We start from the raw sequence: 27,047 nt of genomic DNA, 5'->3' as shown, positions 1-27,047 counted from the left end.
TGTTGACATTTGTGACTTGGTAAATACCAGAATGTATACTTTGTACCACACAAGCCTACTCAGCAAGAACTCATACATACCTGACTGTTCACAGGGAGCTGTAAATGGAGCCATCCCATGTCAGAACTGAAAACTGCAATCAGGGCAGGGCAGCTGAATCCAGATCTTTATGAGTAACCTGAGTAATGTGACTGTATGAGAGCACTGTAAAAAATAATAGGGACACAGGACAATTAGAAGTGATTTTCCACTAATTACAGATGAGGACTTGGATTTTACATATGGATTTTAATGCCACTAGAGAAAATAAAGTGCTCTGAAACACCAGCTTACATATGTCAAGCATTTAAGCAGTCCTGATAAACTGACCAATCAAAACTTGTGTTATTCAAAAGCCTGTGTAGAAGTTATAGTGAGGAAAAGTCTAGTATTTACAAGATTTAATAGTCCATTTAGTCCAGAACTTATCCCATGTCTAGAATGGCATAATTATACCCATTGTCCCAGATAATCTGGGAAATTGCACATTTATGTATTAAAGAACACAAAGATTTCTATATTTGTTCCTTCACTGTGAAATCAGTAAGGAGAGGAAGCAGTAAGGCTGTTCAATCAACACAACTCTTGTTATAACTGCAAAAGCCACGTCTGAGGAATGCCTTTGCATCTGAGACAACACTCACATGCTCCTGGATGTAAGGCAGAGCTGTACTTCAATCAAATCCACAGATGTCTGAGGGTCCTGGTCAAGCCTATTCTTCAATACTGTGTAAACTGGGATATATTTAACAGTGTTTCTAGAGATTAATATGATAGTCATACATTCTTCTTTCTAGAAATACAGGAAAAGGTATTCAAAATAAGCACTTAAATACATGATAAAGAAAAGAGTAGATAAAACCAGCTTCCTCATGTTTTTATGATTTTTCATTAGCCGTTTAGGATCTTCTGCCATCACCAGTGGTGGGTTCAGGAATGACTATTCCCTGACATAGAGCTGCAGGCCAGAACCTTTCCTCTTACATAATAATGCTTTTGGGATGGTTTATTACCAATTTTGTAACACTCACGTGGATCATGTTGCTGCATTGGATCCTTCTACCCTTCTCCCACGTGTACATAAATGATCCTTTATTCATGGGTAGACACAGAGCTGTCCCCATTCTCTGGGGCTGCTTCGTGACACACAGTCCTGTGCTCTGACATCTGCAAACACCCCAGATCTGACACCTCACCCATGACCAGTGGGTCTGCAGCACCTGAGCACACCCATGGGGCACGTACACATTCCTGCCACTTCCAGCAGCTTTCGACCAAAAGGAAAAACATCCAAGTTAAATGTACACAGGAAGGTCTCTTAGTCAATAACATATATAACACTAAACACATGGGAATTTGTTTTGGTGACTTAACAACATTTTTAGGCATCTAATTCCTTTTACATGACACCATTTAGATAAGGGAATTTGGGAGGGCTTGCAGATCCCGAATGCTGGATGCACACCCTGACTTGGTGCATCCTGACTTGGTGTTGTAATCTGACCTCATAATTTATTCTGCCCAGCTCATAATTTATGTGCTGGGCAAAACAAACAAATTAACAGCTCTCCAGACATGTAAGATAACGTAAGAAACAACACTCAGAGGCAAGTGTGTGATCTGGATGAGCAGGGAACTGGAACACAAGGGTTTGCCACAGAGCACCCCTGTGGACAAAGGCTGATACACCCTAACCTCCTTCAAGAGCCACTCATAACACTGAAGGTTGCAGCCCATAAAAAAAGAAATTAAAAGATTGAGAACACCAATGCTATTAGATGATGATTTTAATTCTTACGTGGATGTTGATCATGGATTATAGCAGGGTTTGATTCAGCCACTCCTGTCCTAAATCTAAAGGTATTGCTTGGCGTTTTCAGGAGTGTTTGCAGTAAAACTGACTTCCCAGCCAGGAGAGACAGCATGCCAAATTACAAGCTGGTGTTTTACTGCAACCCACTGCTTGCCCTTGTGTCAGCACACGTGTATTTATTTTCTTAATATGCATTTTAATATGGGACTGGCTACACAAGCTGCATTTTTTTTTCATGAAGCAGCAGAAGCAGCTGATGATCTTACTGACTGGTGAGCTAAGTGATAGAAGATGCTAAAGATCAGAACAAATACCTGGTTTTCATACTGTATTTGTTCCTGTTGTAATTAGTTTAAGAGTAACTGTCTCAGAACCCAGACCAACTAGTTAAGCCTTGGCTCTTGTTTGAAAATGCAGGAGAAAATCAGAATATGAATAATAGAACAGAAACCACAATATGACAGTACTAGGTCCTTGGTGTCACTACTGAGGGTCCCTAAACAGATAATGAACGTCAAGTATTTATTCTTCTTTCTGCCCTTGTTTCATGTGGTTTTTTAAGGTGCAGGCAACCTCGGTCAAGGGCCATAAATAATAAACTTGGTGAGCAGGCTCATAAAAAGAAAGCAGAGGACAGACACCACCAGCTCTATGTCACCCAGCCAGGGTGACAGCAAAGGTTATTTCCAGCAATGCAGGAACTGTGCAGCTGCAGAAACAAACTGCTCTATTCACCGTAGTGTGGTATGCAGAGGCAGGTGTCCTTTCCACTTGTTGTAGGACTGGATACACAGAGACTGCCGAGATGAAGACTTTCCCAGGGAAATAGACAGGAATATTTATCTCTTCCCCTTTGCCTCTCCCCTGCCATTCACCCATTTCAGCTCCTTTGCTCTGCTTATCACTTGATTTCTTAATTCTTTAATCTTTGAGAAACAAGTGGAATCTAATAAAAATCTTCATTAAATCAGTGGTTCAGAATATTCTATCCTGCTGACAGAAAAGCAACTTATCAAATTATGCAGACAACAAAGCAACATAGAGGGACTAAAAAAATCAAAACAAATCCTCAGATGACCATGTGGCCTACACACATTTTTCTGAGTTCATTTGCTCCACTCAGGACACTGACAGAGAGTTGTTTTCCAGGACACCCACTCTTTTTTTTTTTTTTTTTTTTCCTTGTAGGGTGGAACTAAACAATTAGCTCAACCTCTACCGTATTTAACATTTGTTTTAGTAAGCAGAAGAAACCTTTCACAAATGGTAACTACCGACTAGAATTGAGCTTCCCTTCTACAACTACAGTCAATACTTTCTCTCTCTTTCTCCCCCCTCCACCCCTTTTTTTATTTCCAAGTTAAAACAAATGCCTTCAGCATATTTGCTGCAATAGGCAGATGTTTCTGGCAACTAAAGCTACTAAAAGGGCATTTTGAACTGCACCACAGAACACTGTCCAACACTTGTGACTGATGGATCAATAAGTCTGTCAAGATATCAAAGAGCATATATGTTCATGGTCTTAAAGGAAACTATCGAGTGTTGAAGAGAAAACTCACTCCGTTCATAAAAGCAAAACTGCCTGATTATGCAAGTTGTTTCCAACACAGACATTGTGCATTCTTTGAGGGTAAGGCAGCAGGGGTGGTCCATATGCATTCCTCTAAAAGCCCACTCCCACGGGCTGAGAGGGAATGTGTGTTGCTAGGAAATTCTTCAGGCTCCTGAGCATCAGCATCATCTGCAGCATCCTGCAATAAACTGCAGAGGAATGACAAACATCTCAGTGGAAGCTTGTGTGTGTGTGTGTGTGTGTGTGTGTGTGTGTGTGTGTGTGTGTGTGAGTCAGTGTGGTCAGCCTGATGTTACTGGACATCCTGCCCAGAGCTCCCAAAATATTCAGGACCCATTTCTTTTTCCTAGGGATAGAGTCATACATAGCATGGGAGCAGAAAGAGCAAAGAAAATAATTTCTGTACATCCACAGTGGGCTGGTTACAGTCTCAAATAGGCCATGGGAGCCTAAATTCAAAGACAAGGGTTTTCTGCAGAAATATAAATCCACTTTGCAGCAAGAATCATTTCAACACCTTTCCCCAAAGGTATTTCACGTGATGATGATGTTATTGAGAGCACTAACCAACTTCCAGAGCTAGACCCACACGTGACTGTTTCCATTCTGTGGCAGCCCTGTGAGCTCTGCAGAACCAAACGTGCTGTGGGACCTCAGAGCTGTTTATACCCTGAACCCAGCACGGGCAATTCCTGTCATCTCACATCAAGTGCAAGCGCTGCTTTGTGCTCTAGGAAACACTTTCTGCGGAAAGAGGACAGGGGTGCAATGCAAATCCCACGGAGCTCTGTCCTTTACACAGCAAACCTTCCCCAGGACGGGTGGAAATAGATAACACACCAACAGAAAAACAGTGATAGCTCCCAAGCACTTAATTTACATCCCAGTAGGATTTGCATACTCCGCAGTGCTTAGGCTACCCCATGAATACCCGGTAACGAAACAAAATACGCCACCCCCGTCCTGAGTGGGCAAGGTCTCCGGCACTACGGCTGCTCAGTGACCCGCGCAGAGGAACACCCCTAAAGCAAGAGAGATTCCGGCAGGCTCTTGTCACAAGCCCAGGCACCCTCTCGGCGCAGCAGCCCCGACTACTGCTGCAAATGACAGAATCTGATCCACAGAGGGCATCAAGCGTATCCTCGCCTTGGCGTTCAGCTCCCCTGCTCGCACTGGTTTTGGCTGAGCATCACGGGGGGTGTGAATCACCCACTTGTCGCAATTGCTGATCACAGTTAATGAGCTGCGGAGAAAAGAACTTGCAACAAATCTCTTTGCTGAACGCAGCACCTTGTTCAGGATCCGAGACAGCTTTGAAGGCAGAGACTGACAATAGAATTACAGGATACTGAATATTGTCCTACATTTTTGCTTGGCCTAAGCACATTAATACAATTTAGCTGCAGCCTCGCCAATTGATCTTTAAGTGTTTATCCATGTCCAATGTTTTGTCACCTCCATGTTTTGACGCACAAACTTATGACATACAAACTTCTGGAGTTTCATAATCATCAATTCTGGCACCATACTTTACATTTCGCAAAAAAATCTCTGCAAACAAGACGTGGTGCAAGAAGCAAGAAGGATTTCAAGCCGAGCAATGAACAAGCACATCAGGAACTACACTCTTCCTGTCAATGGTTTATGGCTGGAGCAGGGTGTATTCATAAAACCCAGGGGTGTTATTTCACTTAAATTCAAGCAGCTAACAAACTTGTAGGTTTTTTTTTTTTTTTTTTTTTTTTTTTTTTTTTAAAGAAACAATGCTTCTTATAGCTTAACTAGCCCTAAGAAAGTAATTAAAAAATATTTCCCACAATAATTAAAAATTAGCGAAATGACACACAAGGTTTAAGGAACACACATGCAACTAATTTTTTATACAACATACTCCTGCATTGTAAGGGCTTTTCATCATCTTTTCAGTGTACACAGTAGACAAGAAATCACCCCAAATCCTTGTTGCAAAGCTGACGAGTCAACAAAGACAAACACCATAGCTACCATCTCCTAACAGGCATGACTTTACCATAGAGTACCAAGAACTTGGGTCACAGCACAGGAACAGGGAGGGCTATCTCCATGTCTTATCCCCATTCCAGGCTGGGAATTCACACAGACCTCCGTGCTGGGTTGTGATTTCACACCCCACATGACAGGCACAGGTCTGTGTGGAGGTGCATGACGCAGAACCCACTCCTTTGCAAATTCTCTCATCATGACATCAATGAGGACAGCAACTGCAGCTCTTCAATAGGGCTTGATTACAGTCGAGTCTAAACACTCATGTGCTGCAGCAGCAGCAACCACAAGGTTTGACTTCTCCTAGCCAGAGCATTCAGACATTACCGGAATATCTGGCAGACGCAGCAGCAACTGAAGTGTGATAAGGGTGATACCCTGTGATAAGAGACACATCATGGCTCAATAAGCTCATGGCTCAATCAGGAGCCGTGTTCACCTAATACCAAATGAGTCTGTGGCTTATAGAAACACCCAGCTACCACATCCCCAGCTGTGACACACACACACACAAGATCAGGCACATCAGCTTAGGTGCAGAGTTACAAACAGAAGAATTCTGATCTGTAAAGCAGTAGATTCACACCAAGCATTGGTCCACTTTCCCCATTGACACACAACCCCTCCAATGTGTATTACAATACATTAAGCATTCCCAGTCATGGAGAGCATTCCCTCCTTTGGTGGCTGACAGCAGCTATTCAGCCCATTAGAAGCAGCACACTTGAGGTGTTGTGCCTTGCTAAGGGAGGCCAGCTGTCCAGCCCCGTGTTCTCCACACCCTGCTCTCCAGGAGTGGACTGTGGCAGTGCTCCACTGCTCTGACTTTCATCGGCAGCTCGGCAGCAGCTCCTGCGTTTCTGAGATCTCTCCTGCAGATACACAAGGAGTGGTCACAGATTTGCATAATGTATTCCAGCAAGTCCAACGGGATACAACAGTGTAACAGAATATCACGGAGGATGGTTGAAAAAAATGAAATTTAGAAAACTGAAACCTTTAATTGTCATATAATAAGTGTATTAATATCTTAAATTTTTATTTTGTAAAAAGCCACCTCCGTGCCCCCCCCTAGAGAGGGGAGGGGGGGCAGTGAAGGGGGAGTTGCCTGGTCGCTTGGAAACCGCCCGCAGGCCCCTCCCCCAGACCCCAGAAGTTGGCTGCCTGCCGCCCTGAAAGAGGGGGAGTCTGCACCCCCAGACCCTTGGACCACCTTAAAAACAAACCTCAAAAGTGAAAAGCCGGTTCCCTTCAAAGAAGCTCGGCAGCCGCGGCTCCCCCCCCACCCCTGCCGCCGCCGGAGTGAAAGAGAGAGGAGCCGGCCGTTCCCCCGTGCCACCGCGGAGCTAGCTCCCAGTGTCCCCGAGACTGCCGAGCTGCCCGCCCACCGCAAAGACCCCGGCTGCCCGCAGCCAGCCGCTGCCGAGACCGAGAGAGAGAAAGAACTGGCCGCTCCCCCCCAAGCCCGGCACGGGGAATCCCGGAGCCCGCGGAGCCGCCCCCCCTCAGCGTGGCTCCAGCCACCAAGCAGCCGCCCGCCCGGCCCGAGTCCAGTCGCGGAAAAACCCCAAAGCCCGCACGTGGCTCAGCCCGCCCCGCGGCCAGCCGCCGCTGCTGGATGGCACGTCCATAAGCCCGCAAAGCCTCGTCCCCGAACGCGCCCAGACCGCCGCCCCGCTCCAAGAAAGGGGAACCCACGCCAGCCACGTTCCGTCCCCATCTAACAGCCCTGGTGCTGCCCACCACTGAAACCTCCAAAACGCCATATTGAATGCCATGAGAGCCCGCAGCCCCGGCTGCCCAGGCCGACCCCGCATGCAAATCAAAGACCCCGAAGTGCATCTCGGGACTCTTTTTAACACCAGAAACCCCTTATAAAAATAAAACTAAGTAAAATTAAAACACACAGGAACCAATGCTAAGCCATGTAGACCCTAAAGTATTGAAAGAACTGATTTCTCCAGTTTTTCTTACTGGCTGTGACTTAAAAGTGCCAAACTAGAAATGAGACCCCTGAAGAAAACAAAAAGAACTCAGAACTCTGGAATCACTCCCAGCGAGGGGTGGGTTCTCCAGCTCTGCTCAACTCCCTGCAGCAGAACTGAAAAAACTCTCCTCCTCAATGGCGCACGGGCGGCCAAAAACCCCTCGAACAACCATTATAAGAGCTAATTAATAAAGGCATTTTAAGAAGATTAGTATTATCTCTGCCCATTTTAATCATAACAGTGGCGATACACGGACACAGAAGAGCCACATACTGCACAGAGGAACGATTCCAACTCTTTTGGTAGCTAAAAAGATATTTTTTAAAAATTGTATGTTTCCAGGTGATGACTGCATAAAGCTAATGCTGTCAGTGACAACGTAAAGATGTGCCCTACACTACCTCCATTCACTACTCCACTATTCTTACTTACAGATTTCATTCTCATGTCCTTGGGAACATCTTGCAGCATTGCTTACATTTGCCCAAGTCCCTTCTCCATTTTTTGGTTTGCTTTTAATAAAATTGTCTTGAATTCAAAGGCAGTCAAAGTAACTCAAGACATCGTATTTCCTACACTGCAATTTCTCACCTGATAACCATAGCTGAAAACTCAGTTTTCCATGCTAAGTGCACACCTAGGTTATGGATGTGGCCAATGCTCCTTAATTCTTAGCATTTGAGTCTAATTCTAAATTCTTCCTGTCTCCACTTGTCATTCATGTGTCAGAAGCAAAGGTGCAATACAACCTCCCAAATGCTATAAAATCTCTTACAAGAACATCAAACTACTTCTGTAGTTCAAACATATATTATACAAAAATTCAGAAGAAAAAAAATCCCTCCGTGTATTTGGCAAGTGATAAGTGGTAAACTTCAGCCACAGTTAAAAATATAGCACTTCATTCATACTTGGAATTCCTAACATTCTGAGTTGATTATTCCTGCTAGTTTAATCTGGTGAAACCACGGTGGGATACAATTACTGTGCTTTGATGACAAGTGTTTGGAGGATCCTCAATTTTAAGGCAAATGAATTTCTGTTCAGTGTACCAACTTTAGAACAGAAATTCCCCAGATACTTAATACAGACAAATCCTAAACCTTGTATATTCAGGAACTGGACTTGGTATTGGATTAGTTGGGATTTGGAACGTCACAGCACACAGGCCTGTAGGGAACAGCACCAGAGCTGCAGGCAGGACAGCAGCAACAAGAATCATCATAAAGTGTCAGCCATCGTATGCTGTGACACACCCTACAGAGAAACTTTTCCTTAGTTAAACCTTGTGCAATAAAACCCTCTCTCAGAAGCAATGACAAACCCCTGTGACAGGCTCACTCCATAACTGCCTTCTTGTTTTTTCATTTGGAAGAGAAAGCTTTTGGCACTAGTTTCCTGATGATAACTGTGCCAATTTATCAGTAAGAAAAGGAATAGGAACAACACCAGTAATAACAGGGAAATATCACAGCCCCTTCAAGTTAGTCTTTCTTTTCTTTTTCCCATGAACTCCCTCATTTTTTTTGAGTCACTTTCCTCAATATACTAATGAGAGAGCAGAAGAGGTGCATACCTGAGAGCAAACATGTATTATTACCACAAACTTGTTACAGGAGTGTTTTACAAAGCCAAAGATGAGTAACAGAGCCGTGAAGTTAATTTTGCTCCCTCGTATGCATAAGGCACAGCAGAGTCTTCATTTACAGGCAGAAACTGATTCCGGGGATCTCTGTTCCAGAAACAATCAGTGCCACAATCACCTCTGCCTGTCAGGGGATCCAATTGCAGCAAAGGGTTTCTTAGTGACTGCAGTCCTGGGTGTGCTGAATACAGCAGCCAGCCTCAGCAGAATTCAGAACTTCAACTCTCCAAGTTGGGAACATGGGCACTTTCACATCTATAGGGCAAAAATCTGTCAGGTTAGACAATACAGGTAGTAAAGCTTTACCGATTCTCAACATTTCATACTTGCACTTTGACAAAGTGGGGTGTTTTTCCTGATTTCCCTTTTCAAGTGGCTCACACATCATAGCCAAAACCATATCACTACAACTCCAGAAAAGCATGGAAAAATCTCAATTCAAGCTCAGAATTTTTTCTCAAGAGAAAATACTTTAACATGTTCTAAGACAGGATTTTAGGATGCAAAGTCATTATAACAACAGATGGCACTATCACTTTCTTTTGTAATTAATACTTATGATCTACATATAATCATGATAACAATTTTCAGGTTAAAAATATTTAGATTTTTCATACACTTATAGCATTTTCCTTGCTACACAAAACACCTGCACCATCTTTGATAGAGGATTACAGAGTTTATTTAAATATAGCTGGACAATTTTATGAAACAATTAATTCTTTTGAAAAGAAACTTGTTCTGAACAGTATAAACCAACACCAGAGATAAAACACACCAGACCGTTTTTCAACAGCAAAGCACAGGGAAGGCATAAAGACAGTCAAAACATTTAATGTTTGACTGACATTGAACTGAAAAGGAGCTTAAGTTACAGCATTCACCTAAGTGATCAAGCAGCCTTCCTGGCACAAGCCCAAACCAAAGGAAGAACCACCTGACATGGAGCTGGAAGGCTTTGCCTCTCCTCATTAAAGACTCACATTTCCTGTTCTACTGAAAGCAGCACCCAGAAGAGCATTCCTCAGTGCTGATGTTAGAGATAGGAGTTGGCATTGCTTTGGTGAACATCCCTAAAAATATAAATCTAACTGACACATTAAAGTACGAGGGAAGAATTGCAAGTTGCAGAAGTTATTTTGGGAAATAAATTGCCAAGAACATTGCCCAGTGGCAGGACAGAATTGCAGGGTATGGAGGAGACCCAGTGTTTGTCACAGGTTGCAGTTATAACAACACAGGCAGTTATAGGCATGTCAGGCTTGATTTCAGACCAAATTCACCAAATTCATCAAAAATTCTAAAATACCCTTAAACACATTTCTTTTTTCATTGCTCATTAAGAACAAAATAAAGCACTCTGCTCATTCCCTAAAAAGCCACCACCCTGATGTTGTTCCTGCATTTCTTGGTTTCAAGTGTTTAAGTCTTTGCAGCAGCTTCTCACGCTGCTTCATGTAAACAATATTATATTCTTAGAATTTATCTGTATGTTTTGCATTCTTGTTCTCTGAGAGAGAACTTGACTGATGGTCATATTGACCAATGGAGTCAGGAGGTTGTAACCTCCTTGGGCCAATCTTGGCCCTCTGTACAAAATGTATATATGCTATTGAAGTCAGATAATAAAGAGCTTTCCATGTTTCACCAAGCTGCTGCCTGCTGTCCTCTGTGAAGGTCCGCTCCCACGTCGCAACGTGTTGCCCCTCTAAAGGCGTAGGGTAACACCCTGATTCTCACCCACTTTACCTGATGCAATTTCACAGATCATTTCTTGCATTCCTCCTGCTTGTGCATTTTTTACAATACCTGATGTATCTTGTCATTGGGTTCTTTTCTCTTAAAGTGTGACTGTGTTTGTGTTAGCAAAAAAAGACACTTCATCAGAATACAAGCACTTTCATAACTTCTTTCTGAATGACTTTTAAATGCACCTATATTCCTACAGAACCACAGCCATACCATTGCACCTTTGCTCTCCAGAGGCAAGCTGTAGTTCATCAACTAGTTGGCAATCCTGAAAGCAGCCCACATCCACAGCACAACTGCTCTTGGAATCCAACGATGAGACATTATTCCATGAAGTAAGAAATGCTCACGACAAAAAGTCCCAGATCCCCACGAATTGTAAAGCCAAGTGTCTGTCAAAGTGCCTCTAACTCCTCTACCAATCGACTCAGTATTTCTTTATAAGCAAACCTATCAGCCTTTTTATATTTATGCTTCCCTGCTGCTTTGGGATCTCCCAACTGCCCTGAGATGGGAGGCAACAGGCATTTTGCCTACCTACCAAAGCTATTCCTCTTCTCGTGTTCTTCCCATTTTGTAATGAAAACTATTTCCTAAGTCAGCTGCGCTCACTGGGGCCCTGCCAGTTCTGTCCCAGGCACAGAGGACTCTCCACATGCAGGTGTTTCCAAGGTAGGGCTCAAGAGACCAAAGGGAGGTGTCCCTAAGCTACTTCCAATGGCAAGTGAGTGAGACCTCTTCTGTCAGCCATAGCAGAGGTCAGTCACCACGTTAAAAGCATCCTCACCATCACTGTGGTTACCATTCACCTTTTCCTCATCATTGCAATACTCAGAACAGGTTCTAGAGGCTCACAGCTTCAAATTTATTTTCTTGCTCTTTCAAATCAAACCCATCAGTGATCTTTAAACTCTACAGCCTCTTTCATTCTACAAGCTGAATCTTGTTCATCCTTCCCCAGCCGGCCTCTTGAAGCCTTTTCCCCAATATTTGCATTATGGAAACAGAAGAAACCAAAGCTCACATCATATATGTGTTTATTGCACTTCCCAGGGCAAAAGAGCACTAGGAAACCTGCTCTAGTACACAGTTTGATCTTGAACTGAATGTGGATAATCTTAATGAAAAGTTAACCCTAGTAAGAAGCAAAGGAACCAGCCAGGAGAGGTGAACTAATTCACCCCCAAAGTTGCATCAGTTGGAGTTGTCCCATTTCTACGCCACTGACTTACCCTACAGAAATCACAAAAGGCACAGAGTTTCTTGAAAATTACTCTGCAAACAGAACTAGCAAGTTCCCATCATCTTCTTGATTTTTTTTCCTATTACTAGGTATCAAAAGCTCCATACCATGGCAGCACTGAGCCTACCAGCTGCAAGTTCAAACCTGCTTTTTGTCTGCACTCACAGCTGGAAAAAACATCAGCTGTGCACCTTCACCTGTGCCAAATATCATTTGTAAGCAAGCCAGACAAAATGCAAGACAACCGTGGAAGTTTGGTGGCCTAATTACTAGAGCCTCTTACTGTGCCTCACTGCAGAAGAAAAAGAATTAAAAAAAAAAACAACCACAAAGCCATACAAGCCACACTGGTTCCCTGTGACAGTTGGCTTAGAATTCTGTAAAATTACTTAGGGGATGCACAGAAATGCGTGGATATGTAGCAAAAGAAACACCTCAAGACAGTGTAATAAAATAAAGGGAAGAAACCTCAAAGTAATCTTAGAGCTCTTCAAGAATTAAAAAAAAAAAATTGCATTACCTAGTCCTTGAATTCAGATCCAGCCTAAATTTAACCTTTGCCCATTAAAGTAAATGTAGTTATTGGCTGGGAAACTTAAAAGATGTGTTACCCTAAGAGAGCAGAACAGCAGCAACAAACACCAGCATCTCATCTCTTCCATTGGCTCATTTCACAATAGAAACCAGGCTTCAGTCATACACATCACACTCACAATTTGTGTCCATTAGCAGCATAATATATTACAAGAGTAAAGCAATACTTTAATCTTCGTTCACAATTTTCTCTGCCTCTCATGGATACACACAAAAATGAAGTATGTACTAAGGCAATATGGACTTAAGTAACTCATAACTTGTGTGACTGATGCCTAAAGCAAATAACAAATAACACTTTCATTCTCCTTGCATCAACTCCACTGCTTCAAGGCTGATTTACAGACTGAATCCCATTAGGAAAAGAGTAGCTAACAAATGCAGACTGTCATGGGGAAAAAAGCTACTCAGTGCCACAAAGCCGTGCTAGTGCTCACACCAGAGGGGATGCAGTAATTCCACTAGAAGGGGACATGTCCAGCTATTTCAAATTGTTTAGGTAAATACTATCAATACACAAGTTTATTTTAATTACAGTATCCTATGTATTCCACAATATTCAGTGCCTTAAAGGATTACAGAGGAAGGGGCTATAAGAAAAGAACTCTTTTTGGAGATGAGCTGCACTGTTTTTAACAATTAACAAGAAAATGTGCTTGGTGCAGGGGAACAGCACAAGAAGTTCATCCATCTGCAGGGTTGGCTACACACCTCACTGATCTACAGTGCTGCATTCCCCACTTCCCATCTCAGGAGTGCTCCTTTTCCCATTTATAACCAACGGCACACCGGTAAACCCCACGTGAGACAAACTGAAGTGTTTCTTACGGCATTGATTTCACACATGAAGCACACAGATGACACAAGCACAAAAGAATGCCATTGCTACTTCTCGCTCAGCAGTACCCACTTAGCAGAAACTGCTGTTGTGCTTACTCACCACAGCTCACTGAGAGACAGGTGATCGTCATTCACAAAGGAAGTTGCATCCACTTCTGCTCCACTGTGTTGTGCACATTCACTGCCTGTCACTTAGGAACTGTCCTGAGTGAAAAAAAATATGTGTTTACCTGTCCAACTTGCACTCTGAGCTCCTACAGAAGCACCACATAGCAGTGTTACTTCTCATTGTATTGCAAAACACTTGAATCCCAGAACTGCCCTTCACCTGTAACAAAGTGCTTCCATGAAATACTTGGTCAGCTTCCATCTTTTTCTTCCTATATTTAGGCTCACATCTGTAATGTGGGATTTGCAGTAGGTTATGAGCGAAAAGGCTTTCAATCAAACTCATCTGGAAAACAGCTCTAGGTGAAACTCAACGCATGGGCTCACACCAGAAAGAGATTTAAGAGGGTCACCTTCTGAGATGTAAGCTGTCATGCTTTTATTTGCAGTGATGAATGACATCTGAACTGGATTGTGTACTGCTGCAGTGGCCACAGGGAAGGGACCTGCTCACACATAGCTTTAAATTTTATATACAACACACCAAGCAGAGCATACAATGCAAACAACAATGCAGCTGTGTCAATAAAAACAGGTAAGTTTGAAAGGAAAAAGAATAAATGAAGGAAACAATGCAGTCTCATTTTATGTTCTATCTGTTTTTCCCCTTCTGTGGAGGGCTTGGATCTTTGTGCTGTTTTAATGCTCAGCTACCATTTTCCAAAAGCACTTGAATGAACACTGAAGGACAAAGGTGTCATTCTGGAAGATGCAGCTTTTTGCAGCGAGGTAGCCCCCAGTGTCTCCTCAGCTCAGGTGAGTGATAGGAAATCCATCTGTCAGCAGCTCTGTGACTTCATCTATACTGCCAAAGCAAGGAGGTCAACAGCATCTGAGTGGGACCCATGGACAGCCCATATCTTCGCTACTGAGGGTACAACCAGAAGAGGATACACTATTAAACAAGCTAAAAAGCTCTCATACCCAAATTCACAAGCTGAAGTCTGCTTCAACTTGCTAAATTTTGCTTTTGAAGGAAAACTAGAGGCTGACTTCCAGCTGCTTTATTGTTTAGATGACCCAGATCGTGTTTTTAAGCACATTTGCTCAGCTGAGCTATGAACTGGTTTCTTTGGGGAACAAGAATTATTCAGAGCATTAAGACCGATTATGAGACACCGCCTTTCATTTCAGAACTCAGAGAAGTCCTGCAATGTTAAGAAAAACTGGTCATGAAGATCAAAGGAGAAGGGAAGGCAATTAGCAGATTGTTTCCTTTGAAGAGGGATAAGTGCCAGTTTCCCAGCTTTTGCTGATAAGAACAAGCGACAGCCATATTTTGAGGGGCTCTTAGGAAACCACTGCAAATCACAGGGACATCAGTTTGAGGCTTGTGAAAGGCTTCTGCTTACTCTAAAACCTGAATTTGTGGGAAATATTTGCCTATTACAGTGAGGCAAGAAACTCAATATTCTAATGAACAGAGATAATGCAAAAACATCAAAGAGGGGACAGCACAGTCTGCACAGAGTAAGTTTGGAAAGCTGAGACTAAACAAAGGACATTTGGCATTGACTGCGACTTTTCAGTGAAACCCAAGAAAACCAAATATAGTGAATCCTGTACCCAGTCCACCTTGTCTGCAGTACAGATAAATAAGTTTGATATTGTCCCACTTATGACTGAAGATGCAAATGGTAATGAGGCAGACAAGGAGGGCTTACCTGATTTTGTACATTCAATAAAGCAGCAAAAGCTTTCCAGTGGTCATTGGAAAAGAGAAGATCTGCAAAGGTGTGGACTGACTAAAGACAGGTATTACAGAGTGATAAACCAGGAGAAGATGCACAACCAGAAACAGCTGATACAAAAGTCTTGTGTGGGATGTCAAGCACCAAGTTGTGCCCAGGGTGTACTGGGTGATAAAGCAAGTCAAGGCATTACTGGGTACCCCACAGGGAAGTTTTCTGAGTGCATGAAACCCCAGCTGACTGGGGACAGGACAGCTGCAGCTTGTGCTGTTTCTGCCCTCTCTCCTCAGCACCATCAGATGAATGACACCACAGCCAGGAGGAAATTTTGGCTGAGTTTTGGGCTACACTCAAAGGATTCAAGAATGTATTCAGCCAAGCTAAAATACAGCTGATTCTGTGAGACAATATGCAAACGGAAGCAGAAATGCAACTACCCCTTACTAGCCAAATGTTCTGTCTTCAAATATATGGACAGAAATGAAGTTCCTAATTAACCTTTTGAGTTCTGTCTCCAAGAAGGAACTTGTGGATATACTGGATCAAAAAATAGTAAGAAAATAGGCAATTCATTATACAGGAATGGAAAAAGCAATGTGGAAGACAAAGATGAAGCTGGGATGTGCAATCTCAGGCACTGAAAAACATCACATATTTGAAAAGACCTTTGGATTTCAGTTAAACACAAAACTATGTAACAGAAAAACAGATAGTAGAATTTATGATATTATGTGGGATAGAGGATACTACTGACTCCTGAAAAATGTTATCAACACAAAGCTGGAGTTGATAGATGTCAGCTCCTAACTTTCAAAGTAACAAATTCCTTTATAACTAAAGCTCAAAAAAAAGCAGATCCCAATGGCTGTGGGAGATGTGCACTGCAAGTGTTTTATCCAGAGCTTCTCAAAAGAAATCCCTAACCGTCGAAAAATTCCAATTCACACATTCCAAAAATCCAACTAGCTACTCAGCACCAGAATTCACTCCAAAAAAAAGCCCCAAGCCAACAAAAAGAAAATCAGTCCAATTTCAAGGCACATTTCTATTTTGTCCATGAAGTTGTTAATCAGGGCATAGTCCTTCCTTATTTATTTGTATAGACTTTTAATGTACCCTGAAGAAAGGCAGCTTTTTAGTCAGGTCACCAGGGCAGAGCAGCTTGTGCTGTGACTTGACAAAAGGCACTGCTGCATCCAAAAGGATGACAGGTCTAACACTGTGCTCCCAGATTATCTGTGTAATGCAAAGAGCAGCACCAACACCAAACCAGGGGCTCACACAACAGACTACCTACTGTGGGACAGGTGAGGGGCCAGGGCCAGGTTGTTTGACTTTGATTAAGGGATCACTTGTGGGAAGGGAAAAGGAAAAAATAGAGAGGATGTTTATTTTGATGTCTTTACCTTAGGAATGGCCAGCAGCCTTTGCAGCAAGAGAATCACATGCAAGGGTAGAAAAGGGCCCAGTCATTGATGTCTGAGACTGATTCTGACTACCCAGGTGGCTTGAAAGATCACAGCCTTCAAGCTGCTGTTCTCTTTATTCCCATTCTTCTACCAAACTGCCAGTTCTGTCAAAAACAAAATAAATCTGATGCACAAGTTGCCAAATATGAACACTTAAAATTAAATATAAAAAGTCACACAGGCTCATTTTGTCACACACACACACACACAAATCATGTAACTTGTTCCCAGCAGTGCTTCTCCTCTGGCATACACAATAACTCTGGAAAGAATGCAGGGACATAAATCAAGGACTGCTCCAACTTGGCGCAGCAGACTCCCAACACAAGCACATTATCCCATAGCACTGAAAGCAAACAGGTGATGTTCCAAGGAGTTTGAACATGAAATACATCATCTGTATCATGTTTAATTCAAATAACTCCTTCACCAAAAATCCTCAACCACATTACTGGTAACCCTGAACAACACTTGCCTTGTGTTGCTTTGAAGCATTAATAGCAAAATGGCTGAAAATGCACCTAAAATCCCCTGTCTATGGAAAAGACATATGAGATCTCCAGCTCTTGCCTTATTCTAGAAGAAGTGCATTTGACATGGGCAATCCAAATAAATATATTTATGGACAACTGGTCAACATGCAGCTGTTAATCCAGCTTCAGTTCAGGTGTTACCTTCTCATTACAAATGAATTCAGAGCAACTTTAGGTTTGGAGACCCACACTAGAACTGCCCAGATACGAAATTTACAATACATAATAAAAAATTTAGCACCCCACTTATGTTGTAGGGCCTGCACACCTACAGGGTCCATATAATTTGCATCTGTTGCTGAAAGTGGTCCTTTCAGTTTAGGTATCTGGTTTAAGGATCAGTAGACAATTAACAATTGATAAGCAGCTCAAATAGCTCACTTGATATCTCTGTCGCTGAGCACACTCCCACACTGTCAGTGTCTCAGTTCACTCTCTCAGCTACACTGAACAATAACTCCAAATCAAAACAGAGGCATCTGCACTAACAATGTCAATAAGAAAACTGCTTTAGTGCTGCCTTAAAAAATTACAATCAAATAAATCAGCATTTATCAGCAACATTTCCATTAACCTTGAAGCCTTAAGCATTCTCTTATAAACAAGTTATTAGCAGTAGATGGTGTTCTGCAATGTTAGTGAATTGCTGCTTAACTGCGTTTTAATAATTGAGAATGGAAAATTTTATCACTGTGTACTAGAACCTTGTCAGGATGAAGCGCTGGGGAGCCAAAATTTGCTTTAGTTTGGTGTTTTATTTTAGAATGAGAGAATTCTGGCACTTTAGTTTCTTCTAATTGAATTATTTAAACTATCTAATAGGCTTTTTAATTTTTTAAGGGCAATGCACAAGGTAAGAAGCAACTTGTTTAAAAAAAGGCCAAGTCAGTTGCCACATAAATTACATCAGGGACAAATCCAAAGGCAATGTGTGCATCCATCAGAGTCACAGCTCAGGAAACAGCAGAGTGCAGCGTGCCAAGCAGCTTGGAGGCCAGGGCATCTCCTCCATCCACCTCTTCCCTCCTCCACAGAGGAATCAGAGTACCTCACTTTTGAAAGGGATGCAGCTTTGTGGAACCTCAGGATCACATTTCTAGAGAAGGTTCAGAACCTGCTCTCCCAATGGACAGTGGTAAAGCACACAAATTGCCCCTGCTGTGTATTTTTTCTCTCTCGATCCGTCATCATTTAGGAAAATTAAAATGCAAATAGTATTGATGTCAGTGATGAAAAAGAACAAGAAAATACAATTGAAAAATACAACTTGCTCTGATAGTTAAAATCCCTCTAAACACATATCCACTTTGCATCTCCCATTTGTTTTCCCTATGAATTTTCCTAATTGATAAGGCAAGAGTCATCCCTTTTAGGAATTAGAAATAAGAAATGCTTGGATTAACCAGGCCTTACTGACCTTCCTTCATGAATAAACAATGAGCTTTTCCAGAACTGTGAGAGAAATGCATTCCATAAAATGAATGTGTTTCTTTGTTGTCAGACAAGAAAAAAAAACCAGCACAGAACTAAAGCACTTTGTTCTAGGCTACTTGCACTCAGCATGGGTTTTAAATCTTGAACTTCTGGAGAGAGGAATTAACCCTGCCAGACAAAGGAATCCCAACACTCATCACACACAAGTCTCAAAAATTACACTGAAATCAACTCCGTGGAGCAAATTTGCCTTGCTGGAACTCCTGACATGGAGTGGATTTAACCAAAACAGGAATACACTTATTTATTTCTCCCCTCTTACCTTTGAAGCTTTTTGCCTTTCTTTTTCCCTACCTGAATTAAAGCAGGAAGGTGTTAAAACTAAAGAAACCAATTATATTTATGATTTAGGATGCTGGATACAAGCAATGCAAAACCCAGTAAAAAGGAAACACAAGAGTGTTTAGGCTGCTTCTGTCATTAATGGGTTTTATGATATTTCCTAATGTAAATGAAGTTGTTTATTCATTCTTTTCTCTCCTAGACTATTCCGAAAACCTTGTTAAAATAAACTCACAAAACTGAAACCAATTTTTTTTTCTGTGAATATTTCTCTGTTTCAAAATAAAACTGTGGTAGAGAGAGGCACCACCCTCTCTGAAATAAAAAAAACTTCCTTAGCAGGTGATGCTTTTCACAAAGAAGTGAAAAAAGGAGTGCTCGGCTCTTCCTCTATAGGGTCCCATGGCTACAGCTGTGATTCACGGAGCAACACTGACTTCCAGCGAGTATTGACTCCCAAAGGAAACAAGAAGGCCCACCCCAAGGACACCCAGCAGGGTAAGCAGAAACATACTCCAGGGTCAGTCAATTGCACTGTTTCCATAGCCTCACCCTCTACCTCCACGCTTGACATGGATTTTGAGTAGCCCTTTTTGGGGAGGAGTAGTTGGGGGATGGCAAGGGGGAGGAATGAAGAACTATCATCCTGTTCTTCCAGCACCTCCTGTTACACAGATGTTCCCATCATCATCCGAGGAGCCAAAAACAAAATCCCAGCCTATACTTTATGCTTGAATCACAAGCATCACTCAAATGATTAGACTGTAAGAGAATTGCATCAGAGAATATCAGGATGGACCAGCCTCTCACAGAATTCATCTCCTATTTAATTCATATTATTCAGAGCTTGACACATTTTTACTCCTAATAAAGCAATACTGCTGACATGCCACGCTTCATGAAACTCTTCCTTCATAATCACATGGTTGTGATAAATACAACAGGGAAAAAAGACCAACTGATTTTGTATCAGTAATTTGAAATGTATTCATAAGCAGCGCTGTAAAAAATAGATTCTGCAAGTTCCAGGGACTAAGTACAAAATTCTATTCATAACAGTTCTTCAGTTATAAGCTATTTTTGGACTATGTTGGTCAAAGTTACAATATGAATAATGGAGGAAAAAGGACAATCTACTGAGATATGAATGATTAGAAATCTATTTGTCAGATCAGATTAGAATGACAGACAGCACGTGTGCCAGAAAAGCCACACACCAGAAAACCTACCTCAAAATAATACCAACTTCTATGGGGTAAAACATGCAGCTTTTCCTTCCCACTTGTATCTGCAGGTTTCCTTTTCCAGGGCCATTCACTACACAAGTTTCTTCTGGGGATCCCAATTTCCCTTTTACTGACCATGAACCCGGAAGAACAACTCCTGGGTTCTGGCCACTGACCATTTTTAAATGCACAGTTAAAAACAGCACTGGCAAATCACCCTGAACTGTGGTTACAGCTAAGAACATTCAATTCCCCATTACTCAGGGCCATCTGTATCAGCAACAGGCTGAGACACTGGTTAGGAATTCTGGGGTGATGCTGAGCACACCAGAGCTGGGTTCACTACATGGTTATGGTAAAATGGCATTGCTGACAGAGACACTTGCATCATTTTAGCTGTTGCTATGGCCTCCACACAATTAGTAAGAGACCATGAATTAGCTTGGATTGAATATGAGTCAGAAGATCACAAGTAGGCTTCCATTACAACTCAAGTAACCTATCAGTTCAAGAAATATTGCATGATTTTATCTATGGTTGTCTCTTTTTAAATGTGTGATGTCCAGCAGATTGTGCTTTTCCTTACAGAAATAGAAGCTTCCCATCTTCATTCCCATTTAGTTTCCTTTTAGAACCTACATCCCATGTTCTATACTCTGTATTGTTATCTCTAATACTATGTGTACACAGACAGAGAAGTACTTGTGTATAGAATATTACCAACACAGCCCCCTTGGAATATCAGTCATTTTCCTATCCAAGTGGGAAAAGTAGCAAAAATTACAAGCTGTTATTTTTAACTACAATGCTAACTCCTATTCCTCAGCAGCCTCAATTCCATCGGAGTTGGGCTGGAACAGACTGGATTTTAAAAATGTAGCTGATGCACGTTTCCTGTGGAGCACTAACAGTGCAGCAAGTTCTTTGGGCCTTCTTTACTTGCCCCTTCCACAGCCAGAACAGATTGGACACAATACAGGACAGCACTTTGTGCACATCAGGGCATTATGTGTTTAACAGCAAGAAAAGCTGAGAAGATGCCACTTTTTCTCAATTTCACAGGCCACAAACTTTCAGTTGGACATCCCCATAAGGACAGAGTTATGGAAGCAATTTCCACGGGAGCATACAGCACTATTAGCCCTGCAGTGAAAGCATATTTTCAGGAAACAGGAAGAGCTGTAGCTGCCATTATTATAATAATGGATGAATGAGATTCAAGCCTATGAAACATGCCCAAAAAGGTATTAAAAGTAATTAAGGAATATTTTTAAAAGCTTACATTGATCAAGTATTTTGTATACCAACAACTTGATCATACTGCCTTAACCTTTCAAGTCCTCTAAATGTGAGCTAAGTATGCTTATTCATCAAATAACATCTTTCGCTTAAAACTGAAATGAGGACATACATCATACCTTTGCTTCTCCAAAACTAATTAGTTATTTAGTAAAATTAATGAGTTATTGCTCTCGTCTGAATTTTCAGACACTCCCAGAAGCCAGATACTGCTTTGCTAAGATACAAAAACACAGTTGAGAAGAAATGCCTCTATTTCAGGGTCTAAATTCTACTTAATAATGTAATACTGGCTAATTATGGGGAAAACAACTTCCATTTAATTGTTACCTTGCAACATTGTAAGTCCTTAATGCCACCTAATTGCAGAATAATTAAATGCAATTATGTCAGTGATTGTTGCTGATACATATAAATTATGCATTAATCATGATCTTAACCTAGCCCAAGTACCTCACACTGGACACCATTATGAAGTTTGTAATTACAATAGAGAAAACCCAATTGCAGAAAGGCAGCCCAGAGGCTGGATAGAATAACTTGAGGTCCTTGGAATCACAGAATGGTTTGGGTTGGAAGGGACCTTTAAAGATCATCTCATTCCAACCTCCCTGTTGTGTGCAGGGACATCTTTCACTAGATCAGGCTGCCCCATCCAACATGGCCTTGAACACTTCCAGGAATGGGATATGGACAGCTTCTCTAGGCAACCTGTCTCATTCCCTTCATAATAAAAAATGTTCTTCCTCATATCCCATCTAAAACTATCCTCTTATCAGTTTAAAACCATTGTTCCTCCTCCCCATTCCCACAGCCAGCCTCTCTCTGCACTGAAAGCACTGACATACACTCCCCAAGAAAGAAGGAAGAAACCCATTTTCTGTGCAAAGTTTTTCTGAAAACTAGTAAGTTTTCCAAATACTATTAATACAGACAAACCTGCATACACATCATAACCCCTTGATAGAAAAAGCCCAAGTACACCAAATGGTGCTGCTGTGAGACCTTGAGGAGTGACCTCGAGGCTGCTGCAATGCTGTGAGCAATTGTGCTACTCAGGCTGTTCAAATTAGGCTCTTCTTGCTGTGACAGCAGTTCCCGGTGCATGCCTGACTGAGCTTTCAGAAGGGATGTATTTGTTGTTTCAGTGTGGACCCTTTGGAAACAACCAGGACTTCAGAATCCAAAATGCCTCATTTTTTCACTATCCTGCACAATTGCCATTGGTGCTTGGAACCAGAGTGCAGCTGTATCTATAATTTCCTGGTAACTTAACCTACACTGCCTTTATACTAACTCTGCAATAGTAAGAAAAATTTTCTGGACCTTAATTTAATGATCACAGCTCAGAAGTTGACCAACTCACAACAGAGGGAAAATAAGGCATCTTTAAGTATTCCTATCTGGAATCAGACAGCAATTTCTCACATATGATATTTAATATATTCCACATAAAGCTCTTCTCTATTTCCCCAAATTAACCCATAATAAAATATAGTACACCACACACAGGGCATACATCCTGTGATGCAATCACCTAGATCTGTGATGTTCACCAGGCTACTCATCCAAATAAGAGCTAACACCTGCCTCCCCTTATACCAACACAAGTAAATGAACAGTTACCTCTGTCACTATGAACTGAATTCTAGTTGGAGACTGAGGTTCCCCAAAACTGAACATGCTAGACACCTGTGATTGTAGAAATAAAGAATATAACACTTCTGCACAATTATTTTGCCATTCGGAAACCTGTTTTGGATGAATACAGAGAAATAACTAAGCCAATCAATAAAATGACAAGTTTAGTATCAGATCAGAGACTCAGAGCTGCCGTATAGAAAACCAGGAGCTGTACTTTGGCTTTTAACTGATAGATGAATCTCTGCTAATAACTGTAAAGTGTACAATAAGTTACTCATTAAAATGACATCTTACATCTCAGGTATAACAACATCTGTACTCAATTTCTAAGCACTAACATAACTGGGAATGCAAACATCCCAAACTCAGCAAGTACCTGAAAAAAAAAAATCCAACATAAAACTAACAAAGTAGAAACAGTTTAGTTTTGTCACAATGAGTCACTTTTTGGGTTATCTCGGCCTTTTTCTTACCCTTACACATCACTTCCCAAAAACACCCCATTCAATTGCCCAAGCCCCAAGGAAAAAGTTTAGTTAAATCTATGCAGTTCATCGAACAGATCAAATGCCTTGCTAGAGCTGTACAGCTCACCTGCCTGAAGCAATGTATCACTAAAATCCAGCACTTGGTGCCCTCTGGTTATAACCTTGATTTTTTTCCCCTTACGATCATAAAATTTGGCCGCAACTAAGCTAAATACATGATTTCCCTTGTGGAAGAAAGCTGCCTTTCAGCGAGGGGCTGTCTTTGATGTGCCAAGAGCAGAGATGCAGCAGCAGTGCCCCCAGACATCTCTAGGGTCTCATGCCCATTTCCCCCTGGCTGTGGAACTCCCAGAGCAGCCCAGAGGCAGCTCAGCTTGCCCGGGGCTAGCAGCGTGCCCTCAGCGGTGGCGGCAGCTCAGGCGGATGCAGGAACTCCCCAGGCTGCAGTCTCTGTGCCTTGGAGCCCCGGGTAACGCTGCTCCACACAGACAGCGGAGGGCATTACAAGTCCCATTTGCTCACGCATAAGAAATGAAGCTGGGTTGTTGGTTTTTTTTTTCAGCCTCACCTTCTGCACTGCCGTACCTCTGGAATCAGCCATGCCCTGGCTTGTCTCTTATAAACAGCAACGGCAAAATAACATTTAGAGTGACAGGGAAAGCTGAGCTTCATGCCACAATATTCTGACACTTAGATTTAAAAGCAGCTTGCGGTCCCAGCTGCGGTCACCACCGTTTTAAAAACAGAGGAGGTAAACCCAAATCCGATAGCCCTCCATGGACAGGGAAAGGTAGATGATTGTCATCCCTGCTTAATTTCTTATTTAATTCTGCATCTCTTTCCCACGAAGAGATGCCTAAAAGGAGTACTTCCCAACAGTCTGGGCCTCTCAGAAGCCATTAGCACTTCCTTGGCCACCGAGGGACGATTGCTAGAGGGGACATACTCATACTTCCCAACAGCAGTGGGAGACGAGGAAATTATATCTATTGCATAAACAGTACTTCTTGTTTGCATGGGAAAGAGATGCAAAGTGGAGGTACATTATGCAGAAGAATCTCCTGTTTAAGTGGAGCTGCTTCTACTCGGTGTGACTGCCCTGCTCATCAGAGCAACGCTTGTTTTTTAAATGTTTTCAGGACCGCATCAAAGAACAACAAGCTAAAAATATTACTGGTAGTTACAGGTATAACAGCAAAACAGTTCAAGCCAAGAATAAATTAAACTTTTCTGCTTAACTATATTGAAATTTAAGACAATCTGCTACTTCATAGCAAAGCAGGAGCACAGGAAAGCTCTGTGCCAGTAACTTTGCCAAGCAAAACTTTTGACAATGTGTGTGGATCTAACACCACCTTTTTATTACCAATATCTACATTCCCATCTTTAAAGCAGATATTGAGATAGCACTATTTCAGATAACTCCCACCTAGACCTGAAAAGGGTCAGCAAAAAAGACAAAGTACAGTTTAAGAATGAAATGAGAGATAAGAGAACATTCCCTGGGGACTTACACTGCTGTGTAGTGGGCAACACCCATGAAAGTACAGCTTATAAATAGCTAAGGTCAGGTTATACCTTTGAAACCCCAGTTTGATTTGCTTCTCTCCAACAGTTCTAAGTCCTGGGAAGGGAAGGCTCACTGAGCTAGTCAGAGGTTTGTATTAAAACAAATGGTGTCCTAAAACTACTTTAACATTTACAGAGAGTTTTAGAAGCCTTGCTGAGCTAAACAGATGTGGCTTCTCTTTTTTTGGAGGGGGAAAGAAGCTTTCCCAATAATCAAGATCACCATCAGGTGTCAGAAGTTGTGAACTCTAAGTGTCCTTAGACAGTCAAGTTGTTTGAGCAGTGAGAAAGTTTAGCATCTTTTTATTCTAAGCCATATTTTGGTAATTTTTAAATAAGACTTTTTAAACTGTTCGGACAGCTCCTCACCACATCTAGATATATTCCCATGTTGGTATTTTTACTTCCAACTTACTTTCCCCCAAGCTTGTTGCTCTCTTAAGAGGTATATGGGCATGTTACCAAACTTTTCCCTGAATATCTCTAATACTTTAATTACAAGGAGATCTGATAATAAAAACCTCACATAAAAAATCAACTTGCTGGGGAGAAATAGATGTTTGTTATTTTGTTTTAAGCTCGCCTGACAAATATTTTGAAATTTAACAGTAATTCTGTTACACAGGTGATTTTACTGACTTTCCTTTAGTGGATCCAGAGTATCTGAGACTACAGCACTGAAATCTGTATCTAGAGAGAGACAGAAAAACCTTAATATCAACATTCTTAGATGCTTCTCCCTACCACAAAATTAACAACAATTGTTAATGCACAGCTAGAGACACAGCTCTGAAAACCACACAGCATAGGTCTAAAGAAACCTAAATCTTCGAGATGATTTAACACCTTTCCCTCTGATGATTTGCTGCTAAAACCAGCACTTCATCTGTGTCTAGACCTAATGTGCTTGTGGTCTTGTGTGTGCTGAACACCAGTAAACTAAAACCAGGTAGGCAGCTACTAAATGTCCTGAAAGAAGGGGAATTCACTGTAATAAGGAAATAGATAAAAAAAGACTCAGAAGGTTATGATCCCAGTTTTGCTGTGATAAACAGAATTTCCCCATAGTGCAGCTAACAAGTCATCACTACCAAAGCAGCCGGTGGTTTAAATTGCTTGACTTTTATCACCATCATTTACTTCACTTTTCACTGGAATCCCCCTGGCAAGCTCAGAAACAAGGAGAAACTAAGAATTTCAAGTACTTAATTTCTTTGTTTTAATTGGTCATCCTCCCACTAAGTGTGCCTTTCCAACTGAAAAAAATTTGAGGAAGCTGCTAAATATCTCACCTGTATTTACACCCATTTGGCAATCTTCAGGGCTGCTACTTCACAGCTGTTCCGTAGAAAAAAATTATTAGATCAGCTGACTGACTTCTCATTAATCATTTCATAAGGTCAAAAATCCAGAAAATAAACCCCTTTTTTTCCATGATATCTAATATGTATTATTTCCTCTTATTCTGCATTATTAATACATAATACATTAATACATAATTCTGCATTATTAATAATTGCCTATATTCACAAACATACTCAAGGTTGTAGTCTTTACTTAATAACCTGTCCCTTACCAGGCACAAACACCCCACACTGCTCTGCAGAGCCATAGCTAAGGTAAACTCGAGGGTTCTCAGAGTCCTGCTTAGGAGGAGCAGTGCTGTGAAAATGGC

At 41.7% G+C, this 27,047-nt stretch overlaps 1 long non-coding RNA gene across 1 annotated transcript; it reads right to left on the bottom strand.

The window, feature by feature from the left end:
- Positions 1–689: 689 nt before the first annotated feature.
- On the bottom strand, positions 690–27,047 carry LOC310909165. The gene is made up of 3 exons (XR_014590021.1): positions 26,949–27,047; positions 26,665–26,710; positions 690–832 (listed from the first exon to the last, which is right to left on the bottom strand). It is a non-coding gene; the product is annotated as an uncharacterized lncRNA (long non-coding RNA).

Source organism: Zosterops lateralis (assembly GCF_965231275.1).
Source record: "Zosterops lateralis genome assembly, chromosome: 5".
In the NCBI taxonomy this organism is placed as follows: Eukaryota; Metazoa; Chordata; class Aves; order Passeriformes; family Zosteropidae; genus Zosterops; species Zosterops lateralis.
The sequence above is the reverse complement of the archived record's forward strand: the minus strand, read 5'-3'. Positions and strand labels throughout refer to the sequence as shown.